Raw genomic sequence first — 24,122 nt, forward strand, 5'->3', positions numbered from 1 at the left:
TGGATGAAAACAAGTTGAGAGTGGGTTAACGAGAAACTTAAAAAATAAAGAAGTAGGAGTAAGTAATAAGAGAAAATCTTAAATATCTGTTAAATAAGTCTACATCCCCCCACGTGAAATAAAATGCTTGAAAACAAATTGTCTTCTGAGCTTCGAATCAAACAAGGATAAAGAAGTAATTAAAGAAATAAAATTTAAAATCATCTTTTACGTACCTAAAGAAAGACTTCTCTTCATAAAAATAACATGGGAGAAATTCATAAAGCATAAAAATAAATTATTTTTTCAATTTTTTATTCATCTTATTACAGTAATTTTATTCAATTTTCGGGAAATTTGGGAATTTTTGGGTTCTAAAATGTACAACAAGTATAATACTTCTGTAATATTTCTACTAAAATAAAATAATGAATAATAAAAATATTTTAATTAGTTTCTTTCCTAATATGTAGACAATAACAATGGTTAAAAACACAGTGAGATTTATTGGGTAAATAATAATTAAAAGAGATTTGTAAAATAAAAGAGGCAAAACTAACGAGAAACTAAAAATTAAAGTAAAAAAGTGAATTAAAAAAGCCAAAATTTAAAATCAACCTTTTGTATACAATAATTAAGATAAGAAGAGCATAGAGGAAAAATTTAAGTAATTACATCATATAAAATTAGGAGCTATTCGGCCTTTATTATAGCCTTAGATCTGTACCCCATAATTTAGAAGCTGACAATAGGGTTGATCAGTTCATGGATGAATTTTAGGAAATAATTTGATGATCTATTTTCAAAAACAAAAGAACGTAATCGAATAAATAGAGTTTTTTTAATAAATCTAATACATTTTTTTTAGTTTCAAGTACTTAATAATTAATTTTAGACACAAGCAAATTATACAACCATTAACACAAAATTACATAAGCGAAACAATATTCTTCTTTAGTTTTAATTTATGTTGGTTATTTAACAATTCCTTTTAGGAATGATTAAGTAACGGTTGTTTTATAGAAGTAACTAAATAATTTTCTTATTATAATATTTTGGTGTCTTATAAAATATAAATGTTGAAATAAAATATTATTTAAATCGTTTAGCATATTTTTGCAATGTGTTAAGGCAACTAATTAATAACTATATAAACGAACCTAATTGACTTTTGAACCTAGTTATGTAATATTTTTTTTTAAATTAATTTAGAAAATTATTTATTAGTTGTTATTTAGTTTCTGGTAAAACAATTTTATTTAAATAGTCAATACAACGTACTTTTGTACCTTTCTTTATAGTTTAAAATGAGAATTTTATATTGTCCAAATAATAATAAAAATAATAACAATAATGTTATTTTTAACAATTTTTGGTTTGTGTTTATGATTCCAAGGTAATTTATTAAAAGAAAATCTTAGTAAAACAACACTTCCGCATAAGTAAGAAAGAATTTATTGATAATAAACCAAATAGCAATTTATTAATCGAAGGACGCTGTTATGTAAAATACAGGATTACGCGATGCTTTGCTCGATAAGAATGAAGCAATTGAAAAAAAATTTGACTGGACATTTGATAATACAAAATAGTATCAATTTTATATTATGATTTATTATTATATGAAACGAAATTTAAACTGAAATTATACAGAGAAAATAGAACATATACTGTGATGCCCAGAAAAGACACATTTAAATGATTTTAAATTATATAGTTTTTAGTGTTTTAAAGTAATATCTTCGTCGTTTTTAAGATGTGTGACCACGTAATACAGATACAAAATACATACAGATTATTGAAATATATTTTTTTATCGACTTGACAAAATTTGACTTAAATTCTTTTAAGAAATGTTCAATTTTGAGCTTCATAGTATTTCTCTGGCCACCACTGTATATCCAGTGGTCCAACTTAATGTGTGGGATTGTCCACATGTGGTAGAGGTGGCATGGAAAGTGGTACCCCCATGAAGAAATTGAGAAGGGGAGTTAAAGAATCTCTGGATGACTGTGGAGGTCCAATTCGTTAAAAAAATTATATTGGCCAATATATTAACTATTTTTGTATGAATCACTTTGTACTGCCTTTACATTAAAAATCAATGAGCTCCAACCAGTATTTAACAATAAAATAGTTTGATTTTTTATCGTGATTTCTAAATACATCTTAATATGTAAATGTACTGGATTATTGATACTTTTTATTAACCGCAACAACCAAAGAATTTACAAACAAGTTAGAAATGATTTTTTAAAAAATAACACTAGAAAATTTCATATAAAAGCTCTTACGAAAAATCTATAAAATATGTTTTTATGACCTCCACAACAACATAATATATTTTAGTTCAAGTGGAACAGAAATATTGCTCTGGTTGAATGACATTTTGGCTAACTGTCAACTTTAAATTTCAAAGCATATTTCTTAGCTTAAAACAATTTACGTTAAATTTCACTGATCTTTAATAAAAAAACTGCAACATCGTAGTGCGAAAATATTAAATTAATTTAATTAGGTAATTCAAACCCTCCTACGTGATGGTGGAAAAATAGAAGCTCATGTATGCACACCTAGTGAACATTTATTGAAAGCTCTCGGAGAATGGTTGAGCGAGCTGCATGTGCAACACCTACAGACAAATTTAATAATAGAGCTTTCAACGTTATAGGGCCTAGGTAATAAATTATACATGCATATTAGAAAATTAATTTTTAAAGTGCGTGATGTTGAATAAAATTTTAATCGACCTGGTTGGGTATTAAGTTATGAAAATATCAATTTTCTTTATTTTTTATTGATCGGAATGTGTCAACGTTATAAAACTAGGTGTACGGGGGTTTTTAGAGTTAAACATTCAAATGTCTTAACAAATTTGATGTATGATGTAGGGGGCACTATCTACAGTGTATAGAGCTTTTGTATTTATGGATCTAGAGTAAAGCATTCATTGAGAATATCCCATAAAAATATTGGAATTAAATTATTACCTTTGACGCCCTGTGTCTCCGTAGTTGTCAACTTTCAACACGAGAATTTGTGGTAGAATTTTGTACAAGCATGTCGAGGACACCCTGTATATATACACGTGTGCAGGTTTTTGAATTAATTAGAGAGCAGTGGATGCGAATCATTTCACTTCATATTGTTTTTAATGGAAAACAATTACTGGGAGCTTGTGTAACAGTTTTCAGCCCACGAAACAGGATGGGAACGTGAACTTGAATCGACCACGTTATTTAAAAGGATTCGCAGGGCAAATTCCTCCATTTGTTGATCATAATATCGATACACAAAAAAAAAATTAATTCAACTTGCGTCCAGCTTAAAAAAAAATAAATGCCTATCTATAATGACAATATTGATAAGAACAGATTAATATCGATATGTTTACTAACAATCATAAAATACATTGCAAAAATGATTGATGTTAAAATTTCAATTCAAACAAATTGATAACACCCATTTTATACGTGTCTATTAATTGAGATAAATGAGTCTCGATAAGAGATAAAATTAGTGTTTAATGATAATATTACAATTGAATAACAAAAATAAATTATTGGATCTAAAAAAAGCTAAGGACGGTTATTCACTTTTCTACACACTTTTATTTGTGTTATTTTTTTCTATTTACAAAATATTATATTACTTAATTTTATTTATAAATAAAATTTTAACAATTAAATAATCTAAACGATTAATGCTATAGAAACAAATGTTGTTTTAAGTAAATTTTGCATAAGGAATTGCACTGTGTAAATATTAAACTTAAGTAAAATATTTATATCATGGCATTTATCTTTAGTATCCTATAAATAAATTTGATATAGAAGTGGGCAATGCGTTTTGAAACGTAGGTGTGATTTGTTTAGCCCCACTGTTGGGAGTAGTTTGAAATAAATTATTTCATTGATGTACCAACGTCTTATGATAATGACGTTTTATTTATTAACATTAACATTAACGTTATTTTTCCTAGTTGAAGATATTTTCCGGAATTTTTGTTTCGTTTAAAATTAAATCATTTGATTAATGTAACCTTAAACTTTGTTATGGATTTGTTATTATGTAATATTTGTGAGTTCTCAATTCAAATTAATTCAATTTTTAATTAATTAATACCGTAACTACGTTATCTCATTTTTCCTATAAAGAACATGACGTGTATAGTTTGTATTGTCCATTATAATTCAAGTTTAAGTAAGAAAAACTTAAATGAACCACACTCTATACAAATAGTCAGTTAAATCTCTCCAATTTTTCACATTAATAATATTTTAATATGTAAAAAGGTAAATTTCAGATTAGACTATTTTATTGTAGAAAGGTGTAATTAAAAAATATACCGGGTGTCCTCGAAATGTCTGTATATTCTGATGGTGAAAATAAATCGAAATCGAAAATATCGTACTTTATTACAAAACTTGGCATTTCTTCAGGTTTGTTTTCTAATTTTTATTTTTGTTTTAAATTTTTGTATTTGTATTAAAATACAAATATTTTCCATAAAATAAACTTTGACATTTCATATATTTTTTTTTTTTGTTATTTTCAGCTTTCTAGACCACTAAATGATCTTTAATCATGTTCAAGTTTTATTAATTTTTCAGTCGAATTAGAATTTATTTGAATAATATATATTTTCTAATATACAGGGTGTGTGTAACAATTTCATAAAAATAAGCAATTATTGTTAAAATTTAAAGCAAGCACTTGTAACTCTCACTACAAAGATATTCCAAAAAACAATAGAAAAAATAGTAAGAGTAGAATTGTTCTGTTGAAAGGCCACACAGGTTTTCAGTTTGGCCCTTACGTTCTTTAGACATGTGTTGTTATGTTTACGCTTATACGTTACTGTTACGTAGACATAACACATTACAATTAAAATAGACTATTTTACGACTAACCAAAAGACCGGCCTTTTACACGTTACGTAGGTACTACGCGGTTCTCGAGAATTAGGCCAGGAAGTGAAAAAAGCCAAATTCCAAAATAAAACGAATGCACAAGTTGTGAAAATAATATTTTATTATTTGAGTACATTTTAAACAAATTAGTAAGTACAGTTAAGTACTATGTAGGTAGAGTATTGCATGATTAGAATTTTATCTGATATTTTCAATCTAAATCTTGTTTGTTATTTTTTTAGCAAACAAAGATAATTTAAGTGCTACCTGTTACTGTGTTTATTTAACAACAAAATTTATTTTAAATCGTATGGATAAAAATATTGTTAGATACTATTATTCTATAAATATCTATTTATTAATTGGATTTCCAATTTTTTTATTCTTTAATTACAGTATAGTATTCTTTTTACAATTTTAGTATCTAATTTGTTTTGTCACAACAATAACAAAACTTTTAGATCATAAAAACTAAAAATATCCTTATATAATAGTACTCTGTATATGTATCAATTAATTGAGTCCCTAAATATTGTCTGTCACCTTCAATACATAATTTGTTTTGCTGTGTTATAACAACAACAATGCAATATATTTTAGATCATAGGGACTAAAAATGTTGTTATATAATATTTCTTTATATAAACATCCATTAATTAATTTAATTACCAAAATTTGCCTTTTTTTGGTTATAGTACCAGATTCAGGCATGACTAGAATTAGTTATTTATGTTTTCTTTTTACAATATTCAGTAATTAATTCGTTTTGTCATGTGTGCTGTAACAACAACCATATAGTTTAAATCATAAGGACTAAAAATGTTGCTGGAAAATTTCTATATAAATATCCATTAATTAAATGAATTACCAAAAATTCTTATTTTGTGATTACAGTGCCAGAGAATTTAATTTTTACAAACTTTTGTCTAGTATAATTAAATTTTAAACCCATTTCAGGAAAGTGAAGATGTAGTAATTCATCTTCCATTAATTTCTCTAATAAATATAGTATTTAATATTATACTGATAATATAAAATGGCTTCATTTGATTATGAGTTAATGCGCATTAGGGAAATTTTGTAAACTCAACTGAAATGCCTTTAATTTAATCTTAATCCACACAAGCAATATAAGTTTACGACCGTAAGTTCAAGCCGCGGTCTTAGAGGTTTGAAACTTATGCGTAATGCTAGTAAATTAAAGCGAAAGAAAAAAAAACTATGTAAGGGGCCATGAGCTAAAGATAGGTTTTGGGCACGTGTGCAGAGACGACAGCTTGACTGGTCCCGGGTTAAGGCAACCATCGCACAATAGGCTGCCGTCCTGAAAAAAATCTCGAGCTACATTCAATTTTCTATACAGTACAACGAATCAATGTTGTTATACATTATTTAAATTTTTTGTCTTTCATGTTTTTTACCTAAGAAAGTAACTCCTTGTTTAAAAAATCCTTAATATCAATGTTTCAATTTGTAAGGAAGAGCATCAAAATTGAAAGTGAGTGGATGAAACAACTTATAATGTATCAAAAATGGTGACACCATTAGTTGGCATAAAGTTCGACAAAAGGCTTCACGTAATTAATTGGTGTGCAAGTCTATTTGAGTTTAAGCAACGGTGCGGCCCGACTCAGGAGCGTCACGACGGCAAGTTTAACAGAGAACGACGCTGACTCACGCGCTGGTGGCTCGACGCCTGCCGAGATGTTCGGACGATCGGTCCGTGCCGGTAGGATCAGCTTTGCATCTGTACCCGGTTACTCACCTCAAATATTCCGCCGGAAAAGCCATGTGTTCTAGACATCGCACACACACACACACACACACACACAGATAACGCACAAGGAGCTTTCTGCGTCCTGCTTTTTTGATAAAATCGCCAGAACACACCGGCACGGGCCCCCGACAATTAACGGTCCACGGTTTCCTCGGTCCCTTTCTTACCGCACTGGGGACCATATGTAACAAATTTTGTTTTTCTTCGTATTAGCTCATTAACGTATTTGTAAATTGTTCATCGTGTACGGGGTGTCCCGATGCGGGACCTTTCAGTACTTCCAAAACAGATTAAAGTAAATTCGGAACGCACTCATTATGCTAACAAAGAAATCAGGAGAACAATTATTTATACCACACAAAGAACAGATTTTATTAAGGTATTAACTCATTGTTGATAGGACCATAGTTTGACCTGTGGGGGTTGCTATAAAATTATGTCCTCTGTCGGGGACAGAATTGACACTATGGAAAATCTTTAAATCATCTGCGAACAATAAGTTATTACTATTAATCGATAAAGTTAAATCAGTAATGAACAGAAGAAATAGAAGTAGTCGAAGATTGGAATCTTGAGGAACCCCGAAGGGTGCCAAATTTCGACTTAAATCCATTGTAGCTGACATTGTTGAAACTAATGGAGTATAAATTATGTTTCATATACAAAGATAATCAGATTTTCTCTACTGCTCCAGAAATACTCGTGACAGCTAAAATCAATCTATTTGGGACATCCTGTACGTGACTTAAATTTAACTCATGCTTCACGAATTCTTAAAAAATTAATGAAGAAAGATTCTACGAAAGAATTAAGTAGATAATGTCTACATTCTACATCAATTTCTACAGGGTGATAATCATTTATAATTTTGACATAAATAAATAATAATTTCAAAATAAGTTAAAGCGTTTAATTGCAATTTTTTAACGTAACATATGAAGAAGCACCGAAAAAATAAGCAGCGGCATCCGTTCTAATACTAGTTTACATAAACATATTCGACAATATATCAACACATCAGTATTGCTCCCAATATTGTTGTACACATTCCTCTATAACTTGTTTTTAATGACAGAATGTGTTCGAGCAAAATTTTCAATATGGACTTACTTTTCCATTTAATTTTTGCTAATTATCATACATCATTTTTTTTAATTAATTAGAATATATAATAAAATTAGGACGTTCAATGGAATTAAAGTATACTCCAGAGTATACATTGAGGTCGTAAAAAGTCCTCTCCCTGAAAACTTTGGGAATGGGGTAAGTTATCGACCTCTAATAAAAAACGTGTAAAATGTTGTCAATCCCTTTAAATTTACCATAAATATAGTACATACTCTAGTATCACATGGGCCTTATTTTTTAAGAGTAAGGGTGGTCTTTAGAAGATACTTATACTTAATTTGAAAGATAGTTTTATTGTCTATTCAGTGTTATTGCTAAAATTGGTACAAAATTATGACGAATAATTCAATGTAACCAATATTTTATTGTTTCTTAAAATAGATGGGGTAACCCAAAAATAGTTTGTATTAAAAAATATTCAAAAATAATTTGAATAGAAGATTGATGAACATTTTAATAAGGAAATAGTAGATTAGAAAAAATGTACAGGGTGATTGATCTGACATATTCATTAGAAAGTTGATTTGAAAATGTTATATCAATTATAACTTCACTTGAACTACTTCTAATTTCTTTTGAACAAAATTTTAGTTTCGATTCCATCAACATGACATTAACTTTCTTATTGTCGACGTAACACACTGTATATTTTTGGATTTTTATTTCTACATGTAATTGTAAATAAATTGACTATACCATTTTTTATACCTAATGCTTTTGAGTTATTAATTTTTTACCAAAAAATTTTCTAATTAAAATGTCTTTAAAGATACCAGTTTTAATACTGGAAAGTTTATGTTTGGCATACACGTTAATCAAGGACCATTTTATAAGGCCTTTATTAGTACTACCAAATTTTACAAAGAGTGTTCGTTATTTACGTTTAATTTTGAGCATTTTAAAACACTAATAACTTTATTTTCAATGGGATACTATGTATATTTTAGCATAATTATATAAAATATTAAAAAGCCTTTCGATTTATATGAGTATTCCATATACATAAAATGAATATTGACAAAGATTTTACCAATTTTGAAGCATTTCGACATCAAAGGGTCATTCCAGCTTCTGAATTACTGATTATGTTTATAATAGTCATCAAAAAAGGGGATTTTTTACCGTCTCACTGCATATTTCAAAATTTCTCAACAATTTCAATAGTAACAAAGTGAGGAACTAAGTTTATAAGCCCCTGAGTCCATATTTTGATTTACAAAAATGTTTGATCTTTTCCATTTTTGAATATAGTTCTTAAAATATATTTAATTAATACATATTTTTGTCTAAGTTATGTATTGAAAACTATCAAAAAATTAAATAATTATATTATATTTACATAACGTATTAATATAAAATGTTACCAACATATACTTACCCATTAAAAAAAGAAAGCTTTACAAAGTTTTAAATTCTCCCGCCGTATTCAAAATGAAATTTTCGTATATAAATAGCACAGTTTTGTGGCCAAGTAAACGCGACAGATGCAACAATTTATTAAATCGATAAATAGTTTTACAATTATATATACGTGTATTTACACGGATGTAGTTTGGAGGAGTAGAAAAACAAGACGAAGAAGAAGAACAAACGTTGTAATTAATGAGACGGACGCGTGCATTGACTTGAAAAAAGTGCATTGGTGAAAACAAATCCGTGGACATTGTGATTTCCTGCGATCATGAGCGGTTTAAAAATAGTACACGTAAAGCTGCGTCGCACCGTGTAGCGGAACACTCCGGACGGACTTTCCAACTCAAAGCTGTGCCGAATCGAAAACGTAAAGGTTGCTTTCGAAATTTATTTATTAATAAATAATTTAATGAACCTAATAATAAGAATAATAATTTAATTGTGTGAGCACAGAGAAAACATAAACGTGTCTGTCTATCTACCGACATGCGTTGCCAAGTATTTCAATCTCAAGTATGTAATAAATCGCGGTTGCCAATTTTGAATGTTATTGTACTTGTCGAATGTCCTGTGCTCAATAATTTTCAGGACGACCTACTCAAATTTTCCATCAGTTAGATTGATAGTGGACAATAGAATATGTGTTAAACAAAATAATTTTTGTTTACATGTATTTTAATCGTATATTTAATATTTATAAATAATGGTAACTGAACAATTTATTATTAAATTTAAAAAATTATTAATTTTATTTAAACAACACTATTTTCTTGATTATGTTCTATAAATGTGAATAAAAGTATAGTTAAGTTTTCTACATAAATTATTTTAAAGTAAAACTGATATTTTTTCTATTACTTAAGTATATAACTTAATTTTCTTAATTTACTTAAATTAAACTATTTATTTTAAATTTTAATACAATTACCAATATTTTAAATATTGACCTATTTTACTTATCAAAAAATAATGAATAAAAAAGTACATTAATTAAATTAACTAATAATTATTTATTAATTGATTGATGCTCTTAAAACTATAGTCTACTTTTTTAGGAAATATAAAGCTACACAGTACGTTAATTAAATTTGGTTTATTTCTTAATTTTTTATAATAAAACTGTTTATTATTAATATAATAATATTTGATTTTATATTTTATAGACTTTATTTCTTTATTTTTGATAGATTTTGTTCATGAACGAATAAAAAGTACGTTAATTAAACTAATTAATAATTATTGATTGACTCTTTAAATTAAGGTCTACTTTTTTAAAAAATTAAATCTACGTGGTACCTTGTCCATAATTAAATATTTATTTAGTCTAAAAAATTTAGTTTTCCTAATTTATTTAAAGTAAACCTGTAGAAATGTTTTATTTGATATTTTTATGAGATTTATTCAAGTTTTTTTTAAAAAACTATTTTAATTTTTAAAACAACTATTATTTATTTGTTGAATTTATTCACCTAAAAAAATAATGAATAAAAGACTACATTAATTATATTACTCAGTAATTATTTATTGATTGTCTGATTTTTTTTATTTTGTTTACTTTTTAAGAAAATTTAAAACTTCACAGTGCTTAATTAAATTTCATTTATTAAGTCTGTAAAAATTTATTTTTCCTGCTTTATTTAAAGTTCAAATTTATTTTAATATTTGTATAAGTAGGAATATTTTTTTAATATTTTTATGAATTTTATCCATTTTTTAAAGAAGAACTGTTTATTTCAAATTTTAATATGTCTATTTAATATTTTATATTTTGACAGACTTTATTCACCAAAAAATAATGAATAAAGAAGTATATTGATATTACTCAGTAATTATTTATTGATTGACTGATTTTCTTACTTTATTTACTTTTTAAGAAAATTTAAAACTTCACAGTTTTTGGTGTACTTAATTAAATTTGATTTATTAATCCTGTAAAAATTTAATTTTCCTGCTGTATTTAAAGTTCAAACTTATTTTAATATTTGTGTAAGTAGAAATTTTTTTTTAATATTCTTATGAATCTTACCCATTTTTTAAAGAAAAACTGTTTATTTTAAATTTTAATATATCTACTTAATATTTTATATTTTAACAGATTTTAATCACTACATTGATTAAATTAATCAATAAATAATTGTTGACCGACTGATTTTCTTATTTTATTTATTTTTTAAGAAAATTTAAAACTTCACAGTTCTTTTTGTACCTAATTAAATTTGATTTATTAAGCCTGTAAAAATTTAATTTTCCTGCTTTATTTAAAGTTCAAACAAATTTTTATAAACCTTATCCATTTTTTAAAGAAAACTGTTAATTTTAACTTTTAATGTATCTACTTGAAATTTTATATTTTGACAGATTTTATTCACCAAAAAAAATAATGCTTAAAAAAGTACATTGATTAAATTAATCAGTAATTAATTATTTATTGATTGACTGATTTTTTTATTTTGTATACTTTTTAAGAAACTTTAAAACTTGCTTAATTAAATTTGATTTTTCTGCTTTATTCAAGGTTAAAACTTATTTTAATATTTATATAAGTAGACATATTTTTTTAAATATTTTTCTATTTTTTAAAGAAGAACTGTTTATTTTAATTTTTAATATATTTATATACAGATTTTATTCACTGAAAAATATGTATGTATTTTAAAAATTAAATTATATTAATTATTTTTTTTTAATTTCTTCATTTTTTAAAATATCAACAAAATTGAATGTATATATTTACATTTTTTTGTGAACGGATATTTTCATGTAAATTATTGTTCTTGAACATTCATTGTCATAAAAGAGATTTATGTTATTGCGAATATTGTGAATATCTATTGTTATTTCATGAATCACATGTAAACTAACAGAGATTCCATACAAAACAACCATTTTTTAACAATAACCATTCTCTACATCAACAATATTGAAATTTAAAAAAGTTTTGTTTTTATTGGATTTTTGGCATATTGATTTTTACATTGTCTTCAAAAAAATTGTCATATATTTCTTACATAATTATAAGAAAGTAATTTAATAAATTTAAAAAAAAACATATAAACACATAACTTGATATGGAAGATAAATATTTCTAATTTAATTAAGATAATTTTAAATTACTATCAATTTAAGTTTATAATCATTTAGTTTGTGTTGCACAATAATTATATATTAAAACAATTCATTGTTCATTTCATTTAATATTATCATATTACATAAATTAATAAAGAAAAAAAATATTTTTTTGATAATTATTTATAAAAAAAAAGGTTAGATCTATTTTATTTGAAAAAACAAATTATTAATGATTGTTGCAACAAATGCTTAAAATAAATTATTTATTATTATGATATGGTAAGTTTATAACCTCAACTTTTATTAATTAATATTAATAATTTATCATTTAAATTGATGATTATTGATGATTCTGATAATGATAATAATGCACGTGAAAACGTGTGGTATTGAGATCAGGTGAGAATGTACATATTTGGATGAATGTCCACATGGTGCGTCGCCTGCCGTTGGTAGCAAGCAGCTTCTGGTTGGTAGTAAACGTAGAGACGCACGACTCGGCGGCAAGCGGCAGTGAGCCTGGTCTAGTGAGACGCCACAGTATTAGGCGAGGAGACCCCTTCTCAAGTGCCCCTGCCTTTTAAGGTGCGATGTAACTGCCAAGTGCGTCGGGTTACCTCCTTTCCCCCTCGCGCACCACGACGTCTCGTCGAGAGCATCGCCACAGACATCGGCTTGCCGTCTCCCGATCATGAATGCAAAACGTTGCTGTTCGGCCGGCATTCATGTGACTTGTCACTTATCCAAAAATACATCCAAATCTAGATTTCGTTTCGAATGCCCGATAACAGGCGCTGCTTAGCTTTGGGGGACCCACGGACTCGTGTCGCAGTAACATAAGAACTAATTTAATTTATAAGTCGATATAGTCAAGCAACTTAAAAAAAAAATAATAAAATTATTAAATAATATATGATGAATAAATAGTATTTACTTATTATAAATTTATTTTAGGGCCCAAAAATATATTGCCTGTAACGTCAATTCTGTTTTATAATTTTGTGTACCTGTAGATTGTGCTACATACAATACTGTGTGTATATTTTGTGTAATATTAATTGTTTTTATAATTTTGACGTTCCTTAGTGCTTCTTTCAGCTCCTTGAAGGACTGTGAAGAGTTTGTTGAAATGTACCTTTTAAGCCTTTCTTAATTATCAGTATAATTCTTCTTGTTTTCTATTATTGGATTGAGGTCTGTAGATTCTACTACATATAACAGAGTGCGTATAATTTGTATAATATTAATTGGTTTTATAATTTTGACGTTCCTAAGTGCTTCTTTCAGCTCTTTGAAAGACTGTGAAGAGTTTGTCGAAATTTATCTTTTAAGTCTTTCTTAATTATCAATATAATTCTTGTTTTCTATTGGATTGAGATCTGTAGACTGTGCTACATATAACACAGTGGGTATAATTTGTATAATATTAATTGTTCTTATAATTTTGACGTTCGTTAGTGCTTCTTTCAGCTCCTTGAAAGACTGTGAAGAGTTTGTTGAAATGTACCTTTTAAGTCTTTCTTAATTATCAGTATAATTCTTCTTGATTTCTATTATTGGATTGAGATCTGTAGATTCTACTACATATAACACAGTGTGTATAATTTGTATAATAATATTAATTGGTTTTATAATTTTAACATTCCTTAGTGCTTCTTTCAGTTCTTTGAAGAATTGTGAAGAGTTTGTTGAAATTTATTTTTTAAGTCTTTATTAATTATCAATGTAATTATTCTTGTTTTCTATTGGATTGAGATCTGTAGATTGTACTACATACAATACAATGTGTATATTTTGTGTAATATTAATTGTTTTTATAATTTTGACGTTCCTTAGTGCTTCGTTCAGCTCTTTGAAAGACTGTGAAGAGTTTGTTGAAATTTACCTTTTAAGTCTTTCTTAATTATGAGTATAATTCTTCTTATTTTCTATTATTGGATTGAAATCAGTAGATTCTACTACATATAATACAGTGTGTATAATTTGTATATTATTAATTGTTTTTATAATTTTGACATTCCTTAGTGCTTCTTTCAGTTCTTTGAAGGATTGTGAAGAGTTTGTTGAAATTTATCTTTTAAGTCTTAATTAATTATCAATGTAATTCTTCTTGTTTTCTATTGGATTGAGATCCGTAGATTGTGCTACGTATAATACAGTGTGTATATTTTGTGTAATTGTTTTAATAATTTTGATGTTCCTTACTGCTTCTTTTAGCTCTTTGAAGGACTGTTGAAAATTATCTTTTAAAGTCTTTATTGATTATCAATGTACTACTTTTTGTTTTCCATTGGATTGAGATCTGTAGATTGTACTACATGTAATACAGTGTGTATATTTTGTGTAATATTAATTGTTCTTATAATTTTGACGTTTCTTAGTGCTTCTTTCAACTCCTCGAACGACTGTGAAGAGTTTGTTGAAATTTACCTTTTATGTCATTTTTGATTATCAATGTATTGAGAGATCCGTAGATTGTGTCACATATATATTCTCTTAAATCCTGAACGCTGGTGTGGTGCATCAATTATATACACGTACCATGTGCCCTGAATATACGGTATAACATTCATAATCGTAATAAATATTTAATAAGTATTTTAATTTATTTGAACTGTATTGATAAACCTTTAATAAATATAAATGTTCAATATTTATCACATTTATCTTATGTTAGTATATACAGGGTGTTTCATAACTTATCCGAAACTTTTTAACCAGTTATGCACTTTGAAAATAAGTCGATTTCTTAAGAAAATAAAAGTTCAACAGAAAACGGGATAAAAAATGTTAAACCTTACTTTCAGTTTTTCAATTTTCCATGTTTCCATTTTTCCATTTTTCCATTTTTCCTTTTTCTATTTTTCCCTTTTTCTTTTTCTCTTTTTTCCTTTTTTAGAAATTTTCCAATTTTCCTATTTTCCGTTATATTATTTTTCCAATTTTTCAATTTCTATTTTTTCATTTTCCATTGTTAATTTTTCCATTTTTTCAACTTTTCTTTTCATCAATTTTCCAATTTTCCAATTCTTTAATTTATAAAAAAATCCAACAGAAAACGGACTCTTATTAGAATTTTTTTTAAGAAATTGACTTATTATTTAGAAGTGCATATCTGGTTAAAAAAATTTCGGATAAGTTATGAAGCACCCTGTATAAAGTCCATAATACCCAGGAGAGGATATAGAATGTGGAAAATGTTTTTATTTTTAAAATTTCTATGAAATTTTGAATATAAATATCATATTTTAAAGTGTTGTGACATCTTAAAGGAATTCACATTAATAAATAATTTCCCAAAAGTAAGACGAATAGACTTTATGCACTACTCACTGGAACTCCTCGATTATTTAATCTTTGGAATTGTTTTAATCAAATAGTTGTACAATAAACCTAACATCAGTCATCATTATAAGTTTATTAAACAATATGCTATAATTAATAAATATTTTTTGTACAAGTCAATAGTTAAATTAGTAATTATATGAATAATAGTAAACTTTTTATAATCCACGCTTATCAACAAAATATTTAATACTAATGGAATGGTAATTAAGCTAATTAAACGTGTGAAAACGTTTGTTTGAATCATTTAATTAACTTGTTTAATATTAATAACATACGAATAACATTAAATTAATAATATTAAAAATGAAAAATCGAAAGTCATAAAAACTGCTAACATTTATTTTTAAAAAATGTATATATTTCGTTATTATTATTATTTTTTTTAATATTCACTTGCACCTCTTTAAACATAAAAAACATCCCATAGTAATAGTTAGTAACGTGTGTACTAAAAATACAATTACTTTTTTTTAAGATTTCGTTGGTTGATACGTTTTTTATAGTTTCATTTACAATTTTATGAACCTATTTCCTAACAAACTAATTAAAAAATAATAAAATGAAAAAATATATTATTTATATTATTTTGAGTACATGACATCGTATTAAAAATTGCAATAAAATCGTTATACACATAAACGAAAGCATATACTTTATCAAAAATTTCTTTACTTTTACAATATAATCGTAACATGTAAATGTATGTAAATATTTTTTACTTTTGCATGTTGTGAGGTAAAAAATACTGTGTTCGATACTTTATCTATTGTACTATGAGTAGATAATTGAGTAGTTCTTAACGGCAACTTATCTGTAAAAAAAAGTAACGCTTTTAACAATGTAATTAACAAATATAGAAAATTTTTTCAAATAAATAATTGTGTAAATTAAACAACTTATAGAAGTTTTTTTTTATTGTTTACACTATATGTTACTTCCTGCGACAAACTTAAAGTAGTCGCTCCAACAATATTTGGCAAGTAATAACAATCATAATAGTTTTTTGAATTGAGGATGCTGTTTGTGTGTATAAAAATGTTTGATGATAAACATATAGCAAATAAAACAGATGCCAACACTTTCACATGTCGCATTTATTGCCTAATATACATATAAACGCTGAATCTGCAGACTTATCTTAATAAAATATGTATGTAATCTTTCATTATTACCCAAAATGGGTAATCAACCAGAAAAAGCTCGTTTTATACGGATATATTTATAAGAGAAAAATATTTTTATTATAAAATATACGGGTGTTCTCGAAAGGGCGGTTTATTTTCTATTTTCTTTATTTTTTGTTAATAAGATTTAGTGATAGAATTCTATACAGACTTTTCGAAAATACCCTGTAAATCATTAACGTTTTTAGAAATTGCTGAATTAAATTGGAAACGATATTAAAAACAACAGTTAGAGACATTTATGTTTTAAATACTAAATATATTTTTTAAATTAACTACCCAAACTAGTAGTTTTACTTCTGTTTAATTATAAATGTAACTAAATTTAAGTAATAAACTTATAACTCTCAAAATATCATTTGAGTTTTCTGTTTGTATATTTCACAAACGGTAGATATGAATACATACATAAATAATAATGAAAGATACAAAACTTAAATTACATTGTCTCCCTTTCCAGTTTATATATAGTTTTTTATAAGTGTCAAACTGAAATTTGTTTGGAAACAAGTAATATTTTCATCGAGAACATCAATAATTAAATTAATAATAATGTAGTCAGTGAATGTGAAAGAAAATTTAAATGAATTTTCGTTATTTCCAATAGAAATGGTCGTTCAACTGCCATGCACATGCATGTACCATATAAGACCTTTCGGGGACACTCTGTATATACGCAGTATATAGAATACATAGACCCAGTGGGTCAATTTTTGTTTAATGTTTATTAAAGCCAATTCAAATCCAAATGCCGGCAATTATCAAAGGATTTCTTTGAGATGTTTCCAACATTTCAATGTACATTTTTTGCCTCGGTCAAGAAATTTCCACAGTTATCACCAGATTATTGAAATTCAGTTTTTCCTCTACTGATGGACCTTCAGTCTCTAGTAGAGGTGGCATGAAATAAAGTACCTCGAGACAGAACTATGAACTATGTATTTTATCAGCAATATTTAAAAATTTGTTATTTACAAAACACAGATTACGTTATTAGAAATATCTGATGCATCATGAGGTTAATTGAGTCCCAAGACTATATTTTCTCTAGTAAACATTTCGCTAAATCTACATTTATACATTTTATCCTAAAAATAATTTTTTGGCATTAACTTAGAAATATAAAAGCTGTTACTGCATGTATTTATGTAAAACCAAAGTTTTATGTTAATTGGGGGCACCCTCTATATTTAAAAGTACGACACAAATAAGATCAACAGAATAATTAATATCGAAATGAAATTTTCGTTTTATATTTGAAAAAATATAATTACTTTATAGGAATGTATGTTTAGCCAGTGACGTGTTCGTGCGTATATCTTGGCAGAAGAGAATATTTATTTTCTTAATATTGTTACAAACGTCATCCAGTCAAGAGACAAGTTTCGAGGATTTGCCGTCCTAAATATATCCCACTAATGTTTATATAGCTGTTTTTATCAATTATACCGAGTGTCCAAAAAATATTCGCCTCAAAATTGAATTGGCGCCCAACTTTATTTTAACCTTTTGAACTATCCCGCCATTATTTTTCCCAACAGTCATTTTTGTTTGCGGTTAATCGCACAATAAATAACAAAGTCGTGTGTATGTGTAAAATCACTTTTGGACAAAAGCCAAGCGGCTGTTTGGTTCATAAGAAACTTTTAAGTTCACTGTTCATGAGTGAAGGATAACAGAAAAAACAAATAGAAACGTGCTAGCGGCATGTTTGGTAAGCTCCGCATAAATTCGTACGCGGAGTGAGACGAAACGCCTTTTTGCCGCTTGACACGTGCTCCCTGGGCAAACAGTAATAAAGAAGCTGGACGATGTTGTCGAAAAGTTGATGTGCAATTTTACTCAGACGACCCTCAAATGCACCTGGTCTGTTGATTAACTATTGTCACTATTAAAATGGAATTAAATGACACTCGAATATGACAACTGATTACCAGGGTAGCGCGATAAGTACTTAACCGAGGCCAGATGTGACGTTGATATTACTAAAAAAGTGACATTTTTGCTAAATACAATGTTTCACAATATTGTTGTCTAATCGTCAAGTTTCAGCATTGTTTAGTAAGTCATTGGTATTGTTTTTCGGAAAAAATAGTATATGGCACAGAAAAAAATACTTATTTTGAATCAAATTCAGTTATTGGACTTATTTAATTACTCGCTTAATAAATATCCAGAGTTTATTTCCTATTTTCACATGGAGAAGTGGCTATGTGAAAAAAATTGACTTTAGTGAAGAGATTATTTCTGAAAATAGTACTTATTTTAAAGGGTTATAGTATATTTAGAGGAAATATCAAAGATGCTGCTGATTCAATTGGCGCCCAACTTTAAACCAAATACTTATTATATAGCCCTCTTATTAAAATTATTTGTATTTGGATAAACCCATATTAATAGGTAAATGTGACTTACTTTCTTGCCAGTGTCCAAAAGCCTGTTATAGTATATTTAGAGGGAATATCAAAGATACTGCTGATTCAATTGGCGCCCAACTTTAAACCAAATACTTAGCGCTCTTATTAAAATTATTTGTATTTGGATAAACCTATATTAATAGGTAAATGTGACTTACTTTCTTGTCAGTGTCCAAAAGCCTGTTATAGTATATTTAGAGGGAATATCAAAGATGCTGCTGATTCAATTGGCGCCCAACTTTAAACCAAATACTTATTATATAGCCCTCTTATTAAAATTATTTGTATTTGGATAAACCCATATTAATAGGTAAATGTGACTTACTTTCTTGTCAGTGTCCAAAAGCCTGTTATTAGTATATTTAGAGGGAATATCAAAGAAACTACTGTTTCAATTGGCGCCCAACTTTAGACCAAGTACTTAATATATAACCCTCGTATTAAAATTTATTTTGTTTTGGAGAAACCTCTATTAAAAGGTGAATGTGACTTACTTTCTTGTCAGTGTCCAAAGGCCTGTAAAAAAAAAGATTTGTTAATTTTAAGACAAATCAAATATCATTTTTTTATGAAATGATGAACTAACTTGTGGAATAATTGCAGAATCACTTAATCAAATCTTTGAAGAATGTCATAGATAAGTAATAATTTTATATACATTTTTTGATAATCTACGTTTAATAGTGATTAATTGTTTAATATTTTTGAAATATTTAACAGATAAATTTGTAACTTCATAAAATTAATATTAAAATTTTTAATGTATATAAAAAAATCATCATTTTGTTAATTTAAAGGAAAAAGTAATTATATGTATACAATAAATCTGATATGAATTAATTGAATTTATGAATAATGCTGTACAGAGATGAAAAATGGGGTCAGCTTAATTATATATTCCACATTTATATTTTTAATTAAATGTGCTCTTGCCATCAAAAACATCATGAAATGGTAGAACGTAAGAAGAGGTGAAAACATAGTTTTTATGAAACTCGAATTCCACAGCGGCATTTATAAAATTTAAAAAGAAGTAAATAAAATGTTAGAAAAGATAGATCATTATTAATAATGCCGTATAGAAATGAATAATGGGGTCAACTAAATTATATATTCCACATTTATGTTTTCATTAAGTATGCTTTTGCCATCTAAAACAATATTCTCATGCATCATCACATACTTTTAAACTCGTATCAATCATGCTCTAAACAAAATTCGTTGAGTACGTATCTACATATCTTAATAAATATCAAATTTCTTTGGTACAATTTTGTTTAAAAGTGGTCCATATGATCACCATGTGTTCTTTATCAGATGATAAAATAGGATTAAAAGTTTATTTCAAGGTGGCAACGACTCTCTGTCTAAACAAACAAAGGTCTTCGAGGTGATTTATTCAAATATGAAATAGAAAAAATATATTTTTATTTGGTAATAAAAAAATAAAATAAAAATCAAATTTTAATTGTTGGGTAAAATTAAAAGCCTGTCAAAATCCTTACATTAAATTTTATTTGTAGATTACATACTCTATTCTGAATGTTTTAATTACAGCAATTATATTCAAAATAGCCATTTTTGTTTAATAATGATATAGAATTATCAATTTTTTTAGGGAAATTCTGGTTTTAACAATAATTAAATTAACATATTATTAAATACTAAATATCAATCACAACCATTACCATAGTTTTGCATTACTTTTTTTGTTCACTGTTTCATTGAAATAAAATAACTAAGAAATTTTAAATAAAATAATATTATATAATAATATATTTATAGTTAAGTGTAATAACTTGGTGATAAGGATTGTGGAAATTACTGAATTAAATTGGAAACTACATTTAGAACAATTATATATGTTTAATATTGACCTAGGACTCCTGCTATTTCATTATCATTTAATTAAGGAATTAACATTAATTAAATTAATACATTAATAAAAATTAAAAACCAGTAACAATTATTAATATAACTTTGAATTAATTACTCAGCATTTTTTTATTCAATATTTTCATTCAAATAAAATAACTATCTAAAGTAATTTTAAATAAAATAATATTATTAAATACTAATATATTTTTAGCCATAAGTGTTGACTTAAAGATAAGGTTTGTAGAAATTGCTGAGTCAAATAGAAAACCACGTTCAAAATAGTTACATTTGTTTAATATTGACCTAGGACTCGTATTACTTCATTATCAACATTAATTAGAAAAATGTATGTCTTAATAATTACATTATTTTTTAATAAACATTAAAATATTGCACATTATATTGTTCTATTCAACTTTTTCATTCAAATAAAATAATTTAAAATTTAAACTAAACATTAATTTTGTAGAAATTGTTGAATTCAATTGGAAACCAGGTTCAAAATAATTATATTTGTTTAATATAGACCTGGGACTCCTATTTTTTCATTAACAGCTTATTAAATTACGAAAAATATATATTAAAAAACTTTACTAAAACAACCAGAACCATTATTTTAGTTTTGGTTTATAAATTATAACATATTATACATATACATTATTCTACTAAATTGGATCATCCAAATAAAATAATTTATAATCTAAAGTAACTTTAAATAAAAAAATATTTTAAATTCTAATAATATATTTTTAGTTATAAGTGTTGACTTAGAGATAAGACTTGTATGAATTGCTGAATTAAATTGGAAACCGCATTCAAAATAGTTATTTTTGTTTAAAATTGACCTACGACTCGCATTGCTTCATTACCAACTTTGATTAGGAAAATTATGTTTTGTTTTTATAATAATTATATTATTTTGTTTAAGATGTTTTTGGATTGACAATATTTATATTTATGATATTTTTAAAACAGGTAATACGTTAATACTTACTTAGGACTGTTGTTTAATTTGAAATAAATATTATTTTAAATTTTATTAGACAAATTAATAGTTTTACTTCTGTTAAAATTATAAATAAAACTAACTAATTAAATTTGTTAAGTGATAAACTTATTTGCATTAAAATATTGTTTAGTTCCCTGTGTGTTTAGGAGGAATTATATGAACAAAATGTTTAAATGTAAGTTAAATTAAATCTCGATTGTCACCCTTTTCCGGTCATATTTATTTAATCTTTTATGAGAGGAGGCAAACCGAAATTTATTTGGATTCTTATTTCGGTAACAAGTAATATTTACATCGAGTACGACAACAATTAAATTAACAATAATGTAGTCAGTAAATCGAAAAAAAAAATTTAAATGAAATCTCGTTGTTTCCAATAAAAAAGGTCGTTCAACTCGAAGATCTTAAAACTCCCACGCACAGCTTTTTGGCACGTGCATATGTATAAGGCCCTAAGATCGTTGGCAAGGTAAGAAGCGAGACACACGCATGTGATAGAAATATGTCAATTAACGAAAATTATTGAGGAAGCACATATGGTAGACTTTCAAGGGACAGTCTAAGAGGCTGATTTAAATACTGAAAGTTGAGCATTTAGTATACAGTTTTACTATAAATTTATCAAATATTAAACTTAAAACATCAGTTAGTAATATTAATTTATTTTTGGTAATTTGTTTGGATACAATGAAGAAGATGTTAAGTCTAAACATGAATGTTACTAAAACTGGAAGGAAATTTTAATTTGTAAAATTTGTTTTCGTACTTTCGACTTAATTTCAAGTTTAACAATTATATTGAACGCAAACAATAGCGAGCCGCCTGTTCGTACAAATATTTACCAACATTTTTGGTAAAAATTGATTATAAGAGTGTTTAGACACAAGACATCGACCCCAATATTATTAAGATATTAATTTGGATATAAAATATTGCCTAGTTTATTAAAAAAACATTATATTGAATTATACTTAAATGATAAAAAGTAATCTTCTTAAAATTTGGAGTGTGTAACGTATTAGTGTTATTAAAATATATTTAATACTATCCTGTAGAAATTTGGTTTGTAAAAACATTAATAAAATGTTTCATAAATAATTTTAAAAATTCATCAGTTATATCGTTATATCTTAGCTAAAGATAATTGAATATAAAATAAATTACATGTTATTGGAAAACAAGTGACAATTGAAATGGTAATAAAGCCAGAAGCGTAAGATTTTAATCGAAAAATAAATCTTTTTTAATTTTTTTTTGATAATCTTTTAAGTATGGACCCGTCTGTACTCTCAGAATAATTAAGGATTTTCCAATAAAAATGTAAATTTTTAATTTTAAATTTATCGATTTTCACTGACAAATTTGGTTCTGTCACCACTTCAGTAATCATCTATTATTAAAATTAAATTGTCTTTTTAAAGTGCACAAAATTTAGAAATTTTTTTATTAATTTTATTATTATGTGAAATAATTTCTATAAAAAATATGTAATAAATTGAAAACTAAATATTTCATTAATAATGTTATACATAAAATGTTTATATTTATTTTTAATAATATTATGAAAATATATAAAGTTAATGATGAATGAATAATTAAAATAATAAAAAATAATTGAATAGTTAAAATAAAAAATATCAAAATTGATGATTTTATGTTAAAATAGGCAAAAATAAATATTGTTCTAACTTTAACCATTTTTTAATATTATTTTAGTGTTTTATTGTGATACGTAACAAATAAAAATAATTAAAATATTAAAAATAATGTAAGAAGTTGAAATCTTGATTTTTTTTAATTGTATCATACATATCAGCATGGTATCAGTTTATTTGGATTAATAAGTAGCAGGAAAGTACCTTTTGTTTAATAAAACATTTTTAACATTTGCTAATTTTTTAACCAATAACTTAAACCGTCATTCATCATCTTATTCCAGTGTTTTATAGTGAGTGCTAAATAATTAATTTATAAATGATTACTGACAAAAATATTCAGTTTTGTTAA

General features: G+C 26.1%; 1 protein-coding gene across 17 annotated transcripts in view; it reads right to left on the reverse strand.

Moving 5' to 3' along the window:
• LOC109599633 (myocyte-specific enhancer factor 2) overlaps positions 1–24,122 on the reverse strand; it is a 78,627-nt gene that overhangs the window by 18,512 nt on the left and 35,993 nt on the right. For 9 of the 17 annotated variants that reach the window (XM_049961723.1, XM_049961728.1, XM_020015758.2 and 6 more), the window contains one exon: positions 19,723–19,744. The exons of 6 other annotated variants lie outside the window; for them this stretch is intronic. The gene's annotated coding sequence lies outside the window, so the exon portion shown is untranslated. Of the gene's footprint in view, positions 1–19,386; positions 19,405–19,553; positions 19,572–19,722; positions 19,745–24,122 lie in introns of those variants that run through there. 2 more of the 17 variants (XM_049961734.1, XM_049961733.1) reach the window with 2 other exon arrangements.

The sequence above is a fragment of the Aethina tumida genome, chromosome 1, assembly GCF_024364675.1.
Source record: "Aethina tumida isolate Nest 87 chromosome 1, icAetTumi1.1, whole genome shotgun sequence".
Taxonomy (NCBI): Eukaryota; Metazoa; Arthropoda; class Insecta; order Coleoptera; family Nitidulidae; genus Aethina; species Aethina tumida.